Genomic DNA, 18,766 nt, shown 5'->3' with positions numbered 1-18,766 from the left:
CTATAAAAGATGAGATAAATAACATGCACACAATGAGGGCCGTGCACAGATTGGAGTCATGCTGCTCCAAACCAGGGGAGTCTCACCAGCCAAAAGAGCTCCTCGTTTCCTGCACCTGCAGAGAGGAAGGGGCAGCCTCCTCCTGATCTTGGATTTCCAGTCTCCAGAACTATGGGAGAACTTTTTTTTTTTTTAAAAAGTATTTCCATGTGAGGTATTTTGTTACAGTAACCACAGCAAATGAAAACAAACAAGTTTAAATGTTTCAAATCATTTCATAGATTATTTGACATGCCTGAAACAAACCAGATTTTTAATTCAATTGTATCATCGAGATTCAGTTGGATCAAGAAGAAAATGAATTCAGAGCAGAGCAAAGCAAATGTGATCACTGTGTTATCTCTGTTTGCTGAGTAAACAATACCAGAGAAAGCATAAACTGCATAACAGAACAAATTGCTTGGCAGCTTTCACTTGGTTTTGAAGTGTTGTTTATACACTGCTAAGGTCTGATTAGAAGTGGTCATTTGCTTCCTGATGGTGAAAAGAAAATTATACAAATTCTAGGTTTAGAAATATAAAATTAAAAGAGTTAGCCCCAAAAGCCACAAACTCAGGGCTAAGCCCTGCCGCCAGGAATAACAGGCCATAAAGATAAAGAAAAGGAATGCAGGATCCAGCTCAGGCTATCGAGGACTGACCCATAAACCATCCAAAGACGTCCCCCCAGCTTACTCAGAGTCATACTTTAACCAGATGTCCTCCAGACCCTGATAAGCCCCTACTTGTGCTTTTCAGCCATTGTGTCCTGCAGAGAGCACTCCAAGAAACCGGACAGCCCAAGCCTAACCAGAGGTGTTTCAAATACAAATGCTCCATCAGTTTTGACAAACGTTTAAAAATAATGAGGACCTGAAGACCCTACCCTTCTCCTGATTTAGTAGCTCTGTTCCAGGAACCAGGGGGCCATAAAACCTTCTGGCGTCCCCTTATCTCCTGGAGCCATAAAACAATCTTGTAACTTGTGGTACATTCCCCTTTGACATCCCCCATCCCCTGGTGCTCACAGCCTCTGCCTTTAAATACTCTTTTTCCCAGCCTCTCGGGGTCGACACCTCTGTCTCCTGCGTGGGATATGTGTCGGCCCGGAGATCTCTGTAATAGGTCTCCGTAATAAACCTCGCCTTTGCTTATTACATCCAAAATGGTCTCTCTGTGTCTGGGGTCCGCGATTTCCCAAGACTTGAGTAAGGGTCTCTCTGCGTGGGATCTTTCATATTTATGGGGGCTCGTCCGGGATCTGCGCGACTACCCCAGACTCCGAAGACCCCTTGGAGGTGAGTTGGATGTTTGTCTGAGTGTTTCTGTGTGAGCGGCGCCGCAATTGTCAGTCTGTGTCTGTCTCTGTTTTGGTTCCGCCGTGTGTGTATATATGTGTGTCTTAGTACTGGTCAGTGTTAAGAGGGCAGATGGGTATTCCTGCCCTGTGTTAAGAGGGCAGATGGGTGTTCCTGCCTTGTGCTAAGAGGGTGGATGTGTATTCCTGCCCTGTGCTAGGAGGGTGGATGTGTATTCCTGCCCTGTAGGAGAGTGGATGTGTATCCCCACTCATGCAGCTGCCTTTGTGGTCCGTGAGGACCCCCTGGCTGCGGAAGGGGGGACGCCCCGGGCCCGCAAGGCTGCAGCCCCTGGAAGACGTTCCACGGGCGGAGAACAGTCGGGAGAGCCCGACTATGGACAGTCAGGAGGACCTGACTCTGGTTTTCTGGAACAAAGGAGATGGAATGCTCCTTTTACCTAGGCGGGAGTGGACGAGGAATCCCACTCCGTCAGAGGTCGAGTTCGGCTGCCTATTTAAATATAGGCACGGACAAGTGTGCTTAGTCGTTAGGACAAGAGGACACTCTGGAATCCTGTTGGGAGGTGGAATCAGATGGTCCATCTCATCCCAAAAGCAGCTAAGGTTAAGCTGCAGTTTGGGCCACGTACTGAAGGTACCAGGCATCTGTGAAAGTTGGTTATAAGATGCTTTGTCTTGATATTGTTTGTCTGGCTTGTTTTCTGTGGTATTGTCAAGTGTCTTTTTGGCTTTTGTTTCGTTTTTAAATTTAGACTGACGACTGTGTTTGAAATCTTGGACTGACGACTGTGTTTAAAATCTTGGACTGACGACTGTGTTTGAAATCATGAAACTGTTTGCTTTGTTCGTCATAGAGTTTTACTTGGTCCTCTTGGTGCTTAAGTTAAGAGTTAAAAATAATTTGCTTGAGAGAAATTGTTTTCTGCCAGGGAGTTTTGTCTTTCTCTCTTGAGCCTCCTCCCCAAGGAGAGAGGCCCCTCCCTTTACTCCCCTTGATCAGCCTAGCTGCTGTTAACAGTTGTGTAAACAGACATTAACAAAAACCTTGAGGACAAAACCTCTCGTAAATAAAAAAGTTCCCCAGATTAGGCCTCCGGTATGAAACAAGTATAGTGAGTAAGAAACTTAATTTTATAGACCCCGCTCTAGTGGCGGTGTGTTGGTTGATAGCCAACGTTAATTTTTTAAAACATAGTGTTTTATCTGTGCTTGTGCTCGCAACACACAGTAGGGGGGAGCGAAACTAGCTGTGGAGCTGCTACAGCGAGCATGGAGACTTCTCAAGTCTCACCCAATTTTTCTGGCTCTTCAGGAGCTGTTTAAAAAGAAAAGGCTTAAGGTAAAAAGAAACACTATAGAGAGATTTCTTAGTGAATTACTACACCTTGGTTCGCCATCTCTGGGAATCTCACAGTGGACAGCTGAGATAAGCTAGAAAAGGATTTAAATTTTGCTTGAGAGCAAAGAATCTTAAAGGCGGAGTTTCAGCCGGTTTGACACTTAGTGCGTAGCTGCCTAAAAGATCAGAAATGCTGTCAACAGGCTATAAAAAAGGGACAGGCTGTGTTAAAAATGCTACATAAAGAATAATCTAAAAAGGCTGCGAGTGAGGTGGGAGAGGACTCTAAGAAAAACAAGAACAAGAAAGGAATTTCTGCTTTTAGTGACCAGACCTTCAACTCTTGCTCACAGAAAGAGGGTGCTCATTAAGAGAAGTTCTTTAAGGAGCCTGCCTTATCTGCTGGCCCTATTCCAAGAGAGGAGCCAGTCTCCAGCATTAAATTACTTTTCTCACTGGTCATCATTAGCATGGAGAATGCCTTTGATCCTATCCCCACAGCAGCCAGTTCCTGCCCCTGTGGTAGAAATGTCCCAGGTTGGGGGGCAGAGAAGCCCCTAAAATAGTTTCAAAGAATCTACAACAAACTGTAAAGAACTTTGTTTTGTTTTGCCAGTTTGAATTTAGAATTCAGGCTTTGGCTGTGGCCAAGGTCAGGATTAATGTTTTCTTTTCCATGGGCCTTTAGCCCACTGAGAAAGTTTGGTAAAGGGCTGCTACTGAGGTCCTGAAAGCCCCAGGTGAACTGGTTACAATTCTTTTGTCAGCTGCTTAGTATCTAACACTCAGGTTCTAACCGTCTCTCCATCCTTTTGTTATTAGTTCTTACTGGAAGCCTAGTGTCATTTAGAGGATGGGTCTCTTGAGTGATAAAGCCACTGAGCTGGCACTAAAGGAAGGTACTCCTTAAGGGAAAATCTAAGTCCAGAGAGACAGCCGGTAACAGATAGGCTGCCCCTCTGCTCACTTTTCTGTTTCACAGACACAAGGTCTTTTTGTCCCAAGAAAGCCTCCTGGCTTAGCTGTGTGACTAAATGCTATTTGCCCTCTTCAGTGGACCTCTATTCTCAAGATTCCCTTGTTTTCTCACCATCCCATTTGAGATGCTTGTTAGTAACTGTTACAGGTCTTCTTTACCACCGAGGAAAGACGGAATCCTACTAGAGGCCAGAAAAAGTGTTCCAGAGATGGATAGAAGGCCCTCACTTCTGCCTGCTCTCTTCAGACGCCTAAAGGTAGGGAGTGCCAGGTCTGCTGCCAGGCTCCAAGGGTGGGTCTCTGAGGGGCTAGAAAATGCCCCACCAATCTGGCTAAGATAAAGAAAGGATATAAAAAAAAAGTTACAAAAATTTGAAGGGTTAAGTTAAGTTGCTGAGAGTTAGTGTAAGTTACAGAGAAAGTAAGGTTAAAAAAGAAAGAGGTAAAAAGAACAGAAAGCTAGGGAAGAAAAGAGAAAAAAAAAAAGAAGTTAGAGAGCTAAAGAGAGATAAAAGACAAGAGAGGAACATATACTGGCCACAGTAGTTAGGGAACCTAGGAAGATAGTACCTGACAACAGAAGAGAATTCCTGGCTAAAGATCAGTGTGCCTAATACGAAGAAAAAGGATATTGGGTCAGGGACTGCCCCAGAAAGAACAAGAGGGGACACTGGAGAGCCTCTTGGTGCTGGCTATACACAGAGATAGAAGGGAAGCCCGCCCAGTTGTTTTGTGGATACAGGGACCCAATGCTCTGTGCTCCTATGCCCCCCTGTGGGCCAATATCCAAAGACCTTGAGTGCAAGGAGCTACTGACAACGAACAATACTTATGGACTGCCCGAAGAACAGTGGACCTTGGCGTGGGCCGGGTAACCCACCCACTAATTCATGGTCATCCCTGACTGCCCCTATCCCTTGCTCATGAGAAAATTGCTCTCCAAATTGGCTTGCGTGGGCTAAAATGGCTAGATGAGGCCATGTGTGTACATATCTATAGACTGTGTATGTGGAGCTTAAGACCTGTCTCAGTACACCAGTAACTGATGCTGGGAGATAAATGGCTTAGTGCTTTTCTGCCTGGAACACACCGTTCCTGCCAGCCGGGCACTAACAATTATCACCCAATCCAGGACTTAAACTGTGATAGAGTGGCTGATAGAGTGTCCAAAGATGGGACTACTGGTCAGCTGCCATGGACTAGATTCTCCACCGGTTGGGGACAATCTGGTCACCTTGCTGCCCAATCCGGACCTGGAGCCACCACAGCACGAGTGTCAAACACTGACAGAAGCACATGGGTGGAGGAAAGACCTCTGCGACTGGCTGATTGACCCCTGCTGAAAGCCGAGGACCTTGTCCACAGACAGGAACAGTTCTCTTCATGAATGAAGGTCAGAGACAAGTGGGTGCTGCCATGGTGGACAACACAATGTCATCTAGAATGGCTGAACCTCTACCCCCCCAGCACATCAGCGCCACAGATGTCTTTGCCATCTCTTAGATGCCCTGATGAAGCCAACAACTGTGAGTACTATTCATTGCCCAGGAAAACAGGAGGGAAGAGATTCAGTGACATGGGGCAGTGACAAAACAGATAAAGTGGCTTGGGAAATGGCTATACAGGAGCCTATCCTGGTTACAGGCCTGCAAGAGACAGCCACTGAGAACTAGGATTAGACTAAGGGATGGCCTCACTTAGAAAAGGCCCAAATTGCTTAAAAGATAAAGGACAATGGCACACTTGAGGGGAAGCTATACTCCCCAGAGAACAAAGAAAAGACTCACTTTGCCAAATAAAAAAATAGACTCATTTAAGAGATAAGAAGTTTGTCCAAATAGTTAAAATATATATAATAGACTTTAAGATTTTAGCCAAGAGAGACAATAAAAAAGTATAAAATACGTCAATAAATAAATGCTTAACAAACAAACAGGACAAAGAGACCTAGAGAGTTTAATGAAAAGTCGAAGTAAACTTCACTGAGATAAAACCAGAAAAATATAATCTCCTAGTGCTTGTAGATACTTTTTCAGAAATAGACAGAAGCTTTCCTCACCAAACGAGAGACGGCCTCTGCAATCATCAAGAAGATACTGAAAGAAATCTTCCCCAGGTCTGGAATGCCCAAGGTAATCTGGTCAGACAACGGTCCTACTTTCGTTGCCAAGGTAAGCCAGGGTGTGGCCAAATATTTAGAGGTCGATTGGAAATTACATTATATTTACAGACCTCAAAGTTCAAGACAGGTAGAGTAAATAAACAGAACTCTAAAAGAGACCCTAAACAAATTGACCATGGAGACTGGCACAGACTGGGTGACACTCCTTCCCTCTTGCTCTCTTCAGAGCAAGAAATACCCCTTCCAGATTCAGCCTTACCCACTTTGAGATCTTATATGGGGCCTCAGCTCCCCTGACTGTATTAGATGATGTTACTGAACCAACATGTCATAGTAATAATGATTTGTGTGCCAGGCTAAAAGACCTACAGGTGATACAGAAAGAAATCTGCTCACAGCTGACAGCAGCCTATGCCCCGGAGACCCCTGAGACATCCCATCAGTTCCAGGTCGGAAGCAGCTACACTGAGCCCAGACACTCGATCCTCGCTGGAAAGGACCATACCTGGTGCTGCTGACCACCCTGACAGCCGTCAATTCTCAGCCCTCACCAGCCGTGTACTAGCTGTTAGGGCTGAGAGCTGGGACCTAGAGAGAAATTCAGTCATGTTTGTCCTGGGTTCCATCGAGATAGGTGTGGGGATAGGCTTGATTTCTATTACAAATAATGTAACATTACATATGTTAGTACTCCTAACACTTCTTGGGACTGTGCCTCAGGGATCACAACCTATATAAGTTTAGAAGTTCTGAAAGACAGTCATGACCTTGGTGTATAGGTTCAGATAGTGTCCAGATTGGAATCCTGATGCTAAAGACTTAGTAAGAGACAAAAAAAAGGAGTTGAGAATTACTTAGGGCTAGGGCTATCTAGGTGCTACAAGGGCAGCACAAGGACATCTGCTGTTGCCCTACAATACAAGGCTTATAGAGAATTCAGAACTGCCATTGACTCAGATATAAAAAGAGTAAAAGACTTTTTAGCTGACCTCCAAGAATACCTAACTTCCCTCTCAGAGGTAGTCCTTCAAAATAAGAAAAGATCAGACCTGATATTCCTTAAAGAAGGAATCTGTGTGCTACACTGAAAGAAAAATGTTGCTTCTATACAGACCATTCAGGAGTAATTAAAGACTCCATAAATAAACTTAAAAAAAGGTTAGACAAAAGACAGACAGACAGAAAAACACATCAGAGATAGTTCGAGAGCTAGTTTAGTAGATCTCCCTGGATGACTACCCTACTCTCTGCTACAGCTGGGCCATTATTAATAATTTTCTTGGTTTTAGTTTTTGGCTCCTGCGTGACAAACAGGTTAATTGCTTTTGTTAAAAATTGAGTGGGTGCTGTGCGGTTGATGGTCCTGAGACAACAGTACCAGTCAGTTAGGACAACTGGTGAGACCAAATAAGACTTGATATCAAAATTCTAAGATTAGAATTATTTAGTAGGAGAAGACGGGAATGAAAAGAAAATTATACAAATTCTAGGTTTAGAAATATAAAATTAAAAGAGTTAGCCCCAAAAGCCACAAACTCAGGGCTAAGCCCTGCCGCCAGGAATAACAGGCCATAAAGATAAAGAAAAGGAATGCAGGATCCAGCTCAGGCTATCGAGGACTGACCCATAAACCATCCAAAGACGTCCCCCCAGCTTACTCAGAGTCATACTTTAACCAGATGTCCTCCAGACCCTGATAAGCCCCTACTTGTGCTTTTCAGCCATTGTGTCCTGCAGAGAGCACTCCAAGAAACCGGACAGCCCAAGCCTAACCAGAGGTGTTTCAAATACAAATGCTCCATCAGTTTTGACAAACGTTTAAAAATAATGAGGACCTGAAGACCCTACCCTTCTCCTGATTTAGTAGCTCTGTTCCAGGAACCAGGGGGCCATAAAACCTTCTGGCGTCCCCTTATCTCCTGGAGCCATAAAACAATCTTGTAACTTGTGGTACATTCCCCTTTGACATCCCCCATCCCCTGGTGCTCACAGCCTCTGCCTTTAAATACTCTTTTTCCCAGCCTCTCGGGGTCGACACCTCTGTCTCCTGCGTGGGATATGTGTCGGCCCGGAGATCTCTGTAATAGGTCTCCGTAATAAACCTCGCCTTTGCTTATTACATCCAAAATGGTCTCTCTGTGTCTGGGGTCCGCGATTTCCCAAGACTTGAGTAAGGGTCTCTCTGCGTGGGATCTTTCAATGGAAACCCCAAGAACCCCTATTTCAGATGGAAACAGTCTAGTTGTGTGTCCCCTGCCTCATCTACAGCTCGGTCTTTATACTTGGACCACCTGACTGTTCAGTTCTTAGGAGCAGATGAGCTAGGAACGCCAGCTTTACCAGAAAGTAGTTCTCCTCCTCCTCCTCCTCCCCCTCCTCCTCTTCTTCCATCATCATCATCACTACTACCACCATCACCTCTCTCTCTCTCTCTCTCTCTCTCTCTCTCTCTCTCCCTCTTCCTCTCTCCCTCCCCCCTCTGTGTGTGTGTGTGTGTGTGTGTGTGTGTGTGTGTGTGTGTCCAAAAGAAAATGTCAACTTTCCTGCTCTATCACTCTTCTTCACCTTAGCCTCTTGAGACAGGGTCTCTCACAGAACCTGAGGTCTGCCTGTCTCTGTCTCCTGGGCTTATAGGCACATGTGGCTACACTTGACTTTACCCAGGTGAACTCACACTGCCATGTTTGCTCGGCAAGCGCTTGGATTCACTAAGCGTCTCCCCAGCTCCACGAGAGTTTCTCATCCAACTTTGAGCCTTGGAAGGCTGACTCATATGGCTTGTAAAAACAGATTCCCTTCCAATTGGTGTCAAGTGGAAGGAGGTGCTAGTAGAAGCTGGGAGAGGGAGGGGGGAGGAGGCTGCAGGAGCAGCACCAATGCCTTGGGAATGCTGTTCCTGTCTGGCAGATGGTCGTGGGCTGCTGCATTCTTCCAAGAAGGCCACGGCTCCTGTCAGACTAGTAGCTGGCAGCCGCTCCCCTTCCTGGGTTCTGGGAGTGCTCCTCCCTGACCTGTCCAGAGCTCATTCTGTCAGTCACTCATGCACAACTTAATGATGGGCGGCCATGAGGCATACACCACAGCAGTTCCCTTACTGTGCGTTATCCGGGCTGCATTCAGACACACTGAATGTGCACACTAGTCATTCCTCATGGCCCCTAGTGCTACTGAACACAGCTAGGAGGAGGGTGCTGGTGTGACACAGCATCCTGCTTGAGAATACACTTCTTAAGTGAGTGTAGCTGAAAATGAGAAAAGGTATAGACCAATAGGTATATAAACCAGTAACGATATCCAGCTAACATCCATACATCAAAAGAACAACAAAAGTGTGACCTAGTAAACAGATAAGCCAGCAACAAAGTGTCTGTTACGACTGTCAAGTGTAGGCGGGAGGAGCAGGTACTAAAATCTGGTTTGCTAAATTTTTCTTGATTATGTCAATAAAGACAGCAGAAGTCAATCGTTGGGTGAAGGGGAAAAGGTGGGTTTTCTGGGTCCCAGGAGGAAGAGGAGGGAAAGAGATAGAGAGAGGCTTTTCAATGAGGCTTTGGAGAAAGGAGCATCAACATCACGTAAGGCCTGGGGGCTACTAGAGCCAATCACAACCTTAGCCAGTGACAGAATTCTGATATAGGATAGCTGATGAATTAGGGCTGTAGATCCTGTGCCCAGCAGTTGTGTTATCTGGCTGGTTTTAAAATATTACGGCTGTCTGGTGTTTTCCATCCACAGCGACTCAGGTGGGCAAGAGAGAGAAAGGGCACAGCCTGGGCAGTTGTTAGAGGCTCAGTGCAGCTAGCCCTGGGTGGTTAGCCAGTGGAGAGGGAGCACAGATCCGGTCGGTGTTCATGGGAAAAGCATTAGAGCTGGCCGTTTGGCAGAACTGAGTGAGAACCAAGGGGCTTGGTGAAGCTAGCCATGGGGGCTGGGTAAGACAGTCAGCTATTGGCTCTGTTGATCTTGGAGTGCAGCACAGGACCCAGGACTGAGCAAGGAGCAAGCGTGGTTTTACAAAATTACATGCAACAGTCAAGTGCTATGTATTGTGCACAATTGTTATGTACCATGCTTAATATGACTGTCAGTGGGCAGATCTGTGTATACTGCAACACAGAGCAATACTAGGTCTGTTTATACAGCATCAGCACATGTTGCTTGTGTGCTGTTAGGATAGTCTCAGACAGAGGATACTAACTTCCCATCTCCACTATCACCCTCAGCACCCACGGCAGTATGTGCGCCCCATCCCCGACCAACACCGTTACATGTTGTGTGACTATAGCTAACAGTTCTGCAGTGTTCCTTGTCCTTAACTGCGAGCATGCCTTTGTGAAAAGCTGCAGGCCTCGTTTAAACTCTCCCGAGATGATGCAGCTTGCACTGTGGGTGCCACACCCACACCAGTAAAGCCTATGTCACACGTATGCCCAAGCTGGCTTCTGGTGTCTTTGCTCATGTGATCCTAATAACCCCACTCTGCTCTAAGTAGAACTGCAATGTCCACTTCTGAAATGAAGAAACAGAGGGCTATGGGGTCAACTTGCAAAGGATGCAGGTGGCTGAGCTGTCGCACACCCAGGTCCATCTCACATCAGTCTTAGTACCTGCTCCTACCACTTTGTGTCCTGTTTATCTGCAGGCTTTGCACAGAGAAAATGCACTTAGCCATTGTGCCCTACACAGGCTGATAGTTGGAGTTAGATAGGAAGAAGGAGAGGGCTCTAGATTCAGCCGTGGCACAGGCAACATCACAGTTGGGTTAAACACTGACCCTGGAGATGTGAAAACAGGTATTGAAGTAGAGATAACCCAAATGTACCTTTTGTAAACTGGGTCCTTGAAATAATGACTGTGGTTGGTAGAGAGAACAGAAATGTGGACCGATTAGAGAGAGGCCAGAAAGCTAAGGGTGGCAGCCAGGTGGCAGCCAGCATTTGCACTTCCTCATGACTGTCAGTGCCCTGGATGGCCCAGTAGATACTTTGCTGGCCAAGCCATCGTTCTTCACTCAGGGTTTCAGAGGTAAGTCATCAATTCATGCTGTCAAGAATGTTATGCGCAGGATTCCATAAGCGATAAAGGGTTGAGGACATGGTTCAGTGGGCTTGGCTCCCAAGATCACTTGTGAAAGAAACATTGGCCCTGGAATCCCTATGCTTGGGAGGCAGAGAAAGAGACTCTGCAGCAGGCAGACTAGCCAGACTCCAGGTTCAAGGGCATGGGTAAGAGGGGAATTAATGAGGAAGCCATAGTCCTTCCTGAAACTACTGCAAATGACTCTCACAGGAGGTGGTCAGGAGGGCCAGGTCCCACCCTATACCCAAAATACTGAGATGCCACTTAGGATATGTGAATGGTTCCGGCTCCTTCATGCCCTTGATGCTCAAGTTGACAGTCATGCTCTGTGATCCTACGTCTTAGAGGCATCCCTAGACCTAGACAGATGGTCTTAAAGATTAAACTTCCAGAAGATGCACAGAAGAATGAAAATAATGATTATATGAACGAATAGATCACAGAACCAATATGAAGGCCATCTTAATAGCGGAGTATCCAGGCTCAGAAACACCGAAGTATATTTATTACCCTGGTACCCTGAGTTCCCTTAACTGAAGGTTCCCGAAAAGACCAAAGAACACTGAGAAAACCTCAGCAGTGACTTCCTGCCCCTTAGTCTTCCTGAAAGGGAGTCACAGGAAGCAGAATTCTCTCATCACTCACAAGCTGAGTCATAGAAACTAGAATTTTCCTTTTTCCTCCTCCCTCTTCCTCCTCCTCTTCCTCCTCTTCCTCCTCTTCCTTTTCCTCCTCCCTCTTCTTCCTCCTCCTCTTTGGTTTTCGTTTTTAAATATATTTTACGTATGCCAATGTTTTACCTGCATGCATGTATGTGTGCCATATGCCCACAAAAGCCAGGAGAATATATTGGCTCCCTCAGAACTGGAATTACAGATGGTTGTGAGCCACCATGTGGTAGCTGGGAAGTGAACTCAGGTCCTCTGCATGAGCAGCCAGTGCTCCTAACCACTGAGCCATCTCCCCAGCCCCCCCCACCCCTCCCCCGTTCTCTTAAGCAAGCCACAAAGCTGAAGAATGCACCTGCTGTGACCCTCCCTTGTCTTTCTGCGCAAGAACAAATTCTCTGGCCTTCCTTACTGATAGACCATTTCAGAAGGATTCTGAAGACATCCGGAAGAACGGAATGTTATATAGAAAGAGCAGCATGAATGCTGCCACACAGACTTGACTGGGTTCCCCTCAGTTTGTCACATAAGCTCATCCATTTTTTCTTTGTCTAATCACAACGCTGGACTCAACATTCTTTGTTGAGTCCAAGCATAAAAACAATCTTCCCGGGGTTGGGGATTTAGCTCAGTGGTAGAGCGCTTGCCTAGCAAGTGCAAGGCCCTGGGTTCGGTCCCCAGCTCTGAAAAAAACAAACAAACAAACAAAAAACAATCTTCCCTAGATCTTTTCTTTTAATTCTGAGGACTCCTGTGTCATGTGCAATATTGACTAAATAGATCTGCTATGCTCTTCTCTCTGTCTTTCATTATTGAAGTGTCAGTAATAATGTAAGAGTCAAAGGGGCAGGTAACTCATGGGACTTCAAATCTACTGTTTTTCATATTTTCCTTGGTGTCAAGTGTGTAAGTTAGATAGTACAGATGGTTAACTTGACAAAATATAGCATCACCTAGGAGATAACTTACAGCCACGCCTATGAGGGGGTTTCTAGATTGGGTTACTGAAGTAGGAAGGTCCATGTTAAATGTGGGCACCACCAGTCTATAGAATTCAGTTTTAGACTGAACAAACAGAAGAGAGAGCCCCGCACAGCCCTCCGCACCCCACCTCTGCTTCCTGCCTGCAGATGCAGTATAGCCAGTTGCTTCAAGCTCCCTCACTCACCCCCCAAACTGTGAACCCAAAGAAAACCCTCCTCCCTTAAGTTGATTTTGTCACAGCCATGAATAAAGGAATTCATGCAACTGAAGTAGCCATTCACTGACCAGAATTATTTTGTAATATACCACAAAACTAGAAATAAACAGATTACAATATTCAAAGGATACTGGGACATTCTTGGGGTGAAAATGCCAGATTTTTCTAAGCCTTCAAATGTCTTTATATATCATTGCTGAATTAGAGAAATTACTTTGCTTTAGACTTAAATTATTATCATTCTTAGGTACGTGTTATAAGGCTGTATTGTAAGTTCCGTGGACTAATGACCCTTTCTATATTGTTCTGCACTCCGTGACTGAGCCCAAGGCTTAGCATGCACAAGCACTCCATAAATGTTGGTTTTGTGTTTCCTTTTGACTACTCCATGGGAACACTATCCCGTCACCATTTTGTACATGATTTGCCATTTTCCCCCAGAACAGCGGCTGGTTTTGTAGCTGCCTCTTAGGCAAAACTGAAATACAACGAGATCTGTAACATCTATGAGACAGAAGTAATCAGTCAGTAAGATACCACTCAGCCCAGCAATGGGACTCAGGAAACACACTTTCACAGACAGTCAATAAACCCTTTCTACATCAGGAAAAAGAATGGCAATGTCTTGGGTAACTCTCAGCAGCTCTCTTTTCTCAGCTAAGGGGGAAGTGTTTTCTAAAGTATTTGTTCTTTTGAGAGCTTACAGATGGCAATGACTTACAAACCCGTTTAATTTCAGTAACACACTGCCTGATCCTAAGCGAATTCCAAATGGCATCAGCTGACTAGAATTGGAAATAGGATGCTCGCAAAAACACGTGCCAAATGCCTGTCAATTATGGGAGGCAAAGCTATGGATGAAAAGCATCCCAGATACAGGGACGATCTGGAGCTAGGTAAACAGCAAGCCTTGCTTAGGTGTTTAAACAGGTTGGCATGGAGGAAACAGAGCTTGTGAACAAGAGGAAAGACAGAATAGTAAGGCTCCAGACTCCTCCTCCAAGGCTCTGTGCTTTGCGTTGTCTTGGCCTGCCTGCCTTTCTTTCTTTCTTTCTTTCTTTCTTTCTTTCTTTCTTTCTTTCTTCCTTCCTTCCTTCCTTCCTTCCTTCCTTCCTCTCTCTCTCTCTCTCTCTCTCTCTCTCTCTCTTTCTCTTCTTTCCTTCCTCCCTTCCTTCCTTCCTTCCTTTTTTCATTTTTAAAATTATCTTTGGCAGTGCCGGGATCACACATAGGATCGTATGTGCCAAGTTGGTGCTGTACCACTGGGCTGCATTCCAGTCCTTGTCTGAAGGTTCTGAACTCCGTAAATTGGGTATAGAATCATGGCAGAAGCCAGTGGCTTATGCATTTGCTTCTGCCCATGGTAATAACATTGTCCACAGTGATGCTATCGTTCTTCTGGTCTCGGCTTAGCTCATTTTGTGCCAGCTGTGAGCTGGGGCAGGTGGGTGGGCATCTGTGGTAATGGGCAGCTTCCTCTCACCCGTTTGGAGATTAGCTGGCTACAGGATTGCCAGGCGCTAGCATCACAGGCCCGATGGTCTCCTTTCTGAGGACTTGCTTGTGGAGCTGACCTGTGGCTGGAGCTATGAATTTGACTTCTGGAAGTTTTCCAATGTCACTAATTGTGTTAGTTCTCCATTGTTGGTGTAACAAATTACCATGAACTTAGAATAGCACAAATGTATTATCTTACATCTCTGTGGATCAAAAATCTAAAGTGGGTCAGAAGGACTGGGTTTCTTCTTAAGAGTCTATAGAAAAATCTATGTCCTTGCTCCTTTAAACCTGAAGAGCCAGTTTGCACGTCTTGGCTCATGACCCCCTCTTTTATCTTTTAAAACCATAAACATAGAATTTTTCTCTTCCAATAAAAGCCAAAAGAATTCTTCCGTTTCAAATCTCCAATTTAATTGCTTGTCTAACATTCCTTTTCTCATGTAAGGTACCAGGATTTGGATGCTCATGTGGGTATCTAACATTCTGGCCTGGCTATTCTGCATACACAAAGAAGCCTGCTGCATCAGCTTGCCCACCCCGGGCTAACACTGCGACGTACATGGTTGTATCAGTAACAACCGGTCTTATGGGAAGCTGGTAGTGAGGCCCGTTCCTGGAGCTTAGGCAGGGTAGCGAAAGCTACATGCAACAGCTTTCCAGATGATTTTATCTAAGAGGGGAACAGCTCAGCGGAGCCCTGGAGAACTAGGAAGTCCTCCTGAAAAGAAGGGCCCCAGACCAAAGCAATGGCATGGACTAGCCCTGGGGTTGGAAATAATGAGGGTCCCGGAAAAATGGTAAAAAGTCCAGGTGGCTGGAGTGGAAAAGGTAAGAAGCAGACTAGCAGGGGGCAAAGCTTTCCCACCACGGTAAGGAGTCTGGGTCTTCTCCTACGTGCTCTTACAAAACACTGAATGGCTGTTTTAAAATGACACCCAGGGCTGCTGATGGACAGGAGTGGAAGTAGGAGCATGAGTTCAAGCTGCAGGTCCGTGTGGCACACAGACTGATGCTATTGTGCTAACTTGGGAGCTAAATCAAATGCAAAACCATTGTCCCTCTCAAAGCTAGATTAAGAATCTGCACTACACAAGACCCAGAGGCATTCATTCCCATATTTTAGATGCACTTAAGTTGGGAGGCCATGGCAGTTTGGTTGAGAGATTAAAAAGGGGGGTTGGACTACCACACAGACAGTCATGACATCTGGGTTTGGGTTGGAACTATAAGCTTACCTCAGAAGATCAGAGTTCACCCTGTAGAGCCGATGGCTGGATGCGGCCCTGCAACCCTAGTGTCTGGCAGCAGAGATAACCTGAGGCAGAACCCTGGAGAGCTCCCCGGAGCCAAGATTGAAGACTGGAACAAGTGGAGTTTCACGAACTGTTGGTGGGACTGTACGGTAATATGACTGTGAGAAAAGAGACTTCCCTGCATGACAGTGTCTTATGGAGTTAAACAGTTTCCTGCCACATGAGTCAGCAAGGCTAGGGAAAACATCTTCATAAATTCTTACATAAATCCCCCATAGCAACCCTACTCGTGATAGACAAAAACTAATAAAGAAAAAAGAAGCCAAATGTCCTATTCAGCTACAAACATAACCTAATGTACTTTGTGCAATAGGAAATTACTCCTCAATAAATAAAATTTTAAAAACACACCATGGATCCAAGCAATAACAGAACAAAAAGAACTGATACAGGGCCTGGGGAGATGGTGCAATTGTCAAGGACGTTTGCTCAGTTATGAGGGCCTAAGGTCCCAGCACATACATAGTGCATCTCACAAACCAAGGGATCCAATGACTCCCTTCTGACAGCCATAGACACCAGTGTGTGCACATGCATGCACACAGACACACATGGACACACACACAGGCACACACATACACAAACACACATGCACAAACTCACATGCATTTACACACACTCTCACACATGAATAAATATTTTTTTTTAAATACATACAGAAAAAGAGTACATGGTGTACAGTTTCATATGTATGAAACTGTCAAAAGGCTAACTCCACCTATCATGATGGGAGCCAGGCCTATTGCTGTCTAGTAGATGGAGCAAGATTGAAAGGAAAGAGACAAAGGGTGGCTTTGTGGGCTGACAGAAATGTTCAGCCCTGATTGGGTATCACACTTAAAGTCTAGGAGTAGATACAAATTTTATATTTAAAAAAACAAAGTTTTAATTAGCAACAACAAAATCCTTCTGGTCTTTGACAGATGCCTCTGTCTACAGGTAGTCCTGCCCCAGATGCCTTTCTCTACAGGTAATCCCGTCCCTGAAATCCTGTGAGGACTACTCAGCAAACTGGTCTGGAAAGAGTGTGGCAGAGGATGGACAGTTTGCCCAGCTAGTTGGTGAAGAAGTCAGGGCATCTGGTTTGAGCAAACGCTTTTGTTCAAGCTTAGAGCAATGCCTGTAATGTTGTAGCCATGAAGTTATAACACCCCACAGGAGCCCTGCAGCACTGAAAGGCTCATTTGGAGTAGGCTCACATCTCCAGCCAAGCTGCAGGGCCTGGTGGACTGCTCAGCTAGCTGCTCCTGCAGGCAGTTCTGGTCTCAATAGCAACTGGGGGAGGGAAGGAACACTCCAGATTTCTGGGTAGTAAAAATCCAGTCTGGTATAAAGAGCCCCAAAAGAACAGCCAGAGAACAAGGCCACAACATACTGAGGTGACATGCTCCCAGGCCTGCTTCTCCTCCTGTCCTAGCTAAATTTAATCCAATGATGGATTACCTCCATCACTGACTCCACTCACCGTGGACCCTGTGCTCTGCCTGTGCTTGGAATGTAGACCCAAGGCAGACCTGGATCCTGAGAGACTCAGATGAAAGGCCCTGTCAGGCTTCAGTCAGTTTGAGCTCCCTGGAAGGAAAATGATCAGGAGTTATGACAAATCCCATTCTGTATACAAGGAAACCAAGCTCAGGAGACACTGGGAGAGATGTCCACACAGGGAGCTGCAGCTCTGACTTTTGAGTCTAGGCACTCTCGTTCTGAGTCCTTTGTTCCTCTTGACAATGATCAAGATGTGACTAAGACAGATATGAGCCTTTCCCCACTGGGAAATCGTAAGCGCAGACCGGGGAGGGAAAGATGGTGACAAGCACCAAGCTGTGCCAGGCCTAAGGACTGCGCTCCGGCTAGTGCGTGCAGTCTCTGAGCGGGCATGGAGGTACAGGCACGGCCGACTGGTATCCCATGCCCACAGTGCTGCCATAGGTGAGGAGCTGGGTAGGGGTGAGGAGATGTCTAGCCATGCAGCCACTGTGTTGGGGTAGTTTAGCAATAGACATTCAGATGCAGATGTAATTTGTTTTAAGGATGCTTTTATGCATGAAGTCTTGGGTTCAGTCCCCAGGCCCACAAAAGTTGGGCATGGTGGGGGGAACACCTGTAATTCATTCCATTATTTGTGAGGTAGAGCTGAGAAGATCCGGAATCCAAAGTCATCTTCAACTACACAGTGAATTTTGGGCTAGCCTGGGCTATTTGAGACCCCCATCTCAACAAAACAACAGCAACAAAACAGAGCTATGAAAGAAGAGAAATTCATTTCTTGACATTCTGGAGGCTACAAGCCAAAGCCCAAGGTGCCGGGACCCAGTCAGCTTCCTCTTACAACGTCCTTGCATGGTGGAAGACAGACGGGAAATCAAGGGACAGATAGACACCGTGCCGTCCCTCATGAAGGGCAAAGCAGAAGAAAGTAGATGGCCTTACAAGTTCTTTATGTTTGTTTGTTTTAATTTCAGAAAAACAGAACCTCTCAAGGCCTGTCTAAGAGCATCGCCCTACTCACGAACTATGTTCTGACACTGATGTTCACGGCCACGGCCATGGCCAACCAAGAGGCATCTCTTAGGGTAACTGAAATCTAAATGTTAAGTCAGGGAGACTATTTCCCTGAAGGTGCCTCAGCTCTTGGATAGTTTTAGGAAGACAAACCTGCTACCTGTGTTTTAGAGCTCTCCCTTGAGCTCTGCATCTTGGCTTGTATCTACCCAAGTTAAAGAGCCAGAATTCTGGGAACTTCCTTTTTACATTGTCTCTTGGTTCTAGAAACCACAGCCTAATCTGTCAGTCGTATCATAACAATAAACATGCAACAAATGTGGGCTCCCTCATTTCTCCTTGGGGTTTCCTGACTTTTGACCCAGATCATTCATGTTCCTCCTGATCTCCCTCAGGTTCTCTGTGGCTGAATCAAGCATTGATTTCATCAAATGACCCCAAACTGACACACTGGCGATACCAAACACGGAGATAGAAATAAATTGGGGTGCAGTAATAACTCTCACTCTTGTGCCCAGTTCAGATGAACAGAGTATTTTGTAAGATGTAAATAAGTTAAAAGGGACTCTGGACCTCTGCAAAGGTAACTAAGGCAAAGTCTTATTTCTTTGTTCCTCCAGATGCATGGGGAGCAATTCTGAATCCAACAATATTGGATTATTCAGTTTCCTTGGTAACCTGCAGTTCTGCCCTAGCTGACAATC

At 45.7% G+C, this 18,766-nt stretch overlaps 1 long non-coding RNA gene across 1 annotated transcript; it reads left to right on the top strand.

The window, feature by feature from the left end:
- The first annotated feature begins 225 nt into the window (after window positions 1-225).
- On the top strand, window positions 226-7,927 carry LOC134479896 (uncharacterized). The gene is made up of 2 exons (XR_010053770.1): window positions 226-3,934; window positions 5,043-7,927. It is a non-coding gene; the product is annotated as an uncharacterized LOC134479896 (long non-coding RNA).
- The last annotated feature ends 10,839 nt before the right edge of the window (window positions 7,928-18,766 follow it).

This window comes from Rattus norvegicus, chromosome 7 (genome assembly GCF_036323735.1).
Source record: "Rattus norvegicus strain BN/NHsdMcwi chromosome 7, GRCr8, whole genome shotgun sequence".
NCBI lineage: Eukaryota > Metazoa > Chordata > Mammalia > Rodentia > Muridae > Rattus > Rattus norvegicus.
This window is presented reverse-complemented; position numbering and strand designations above follow the sequence as displayed.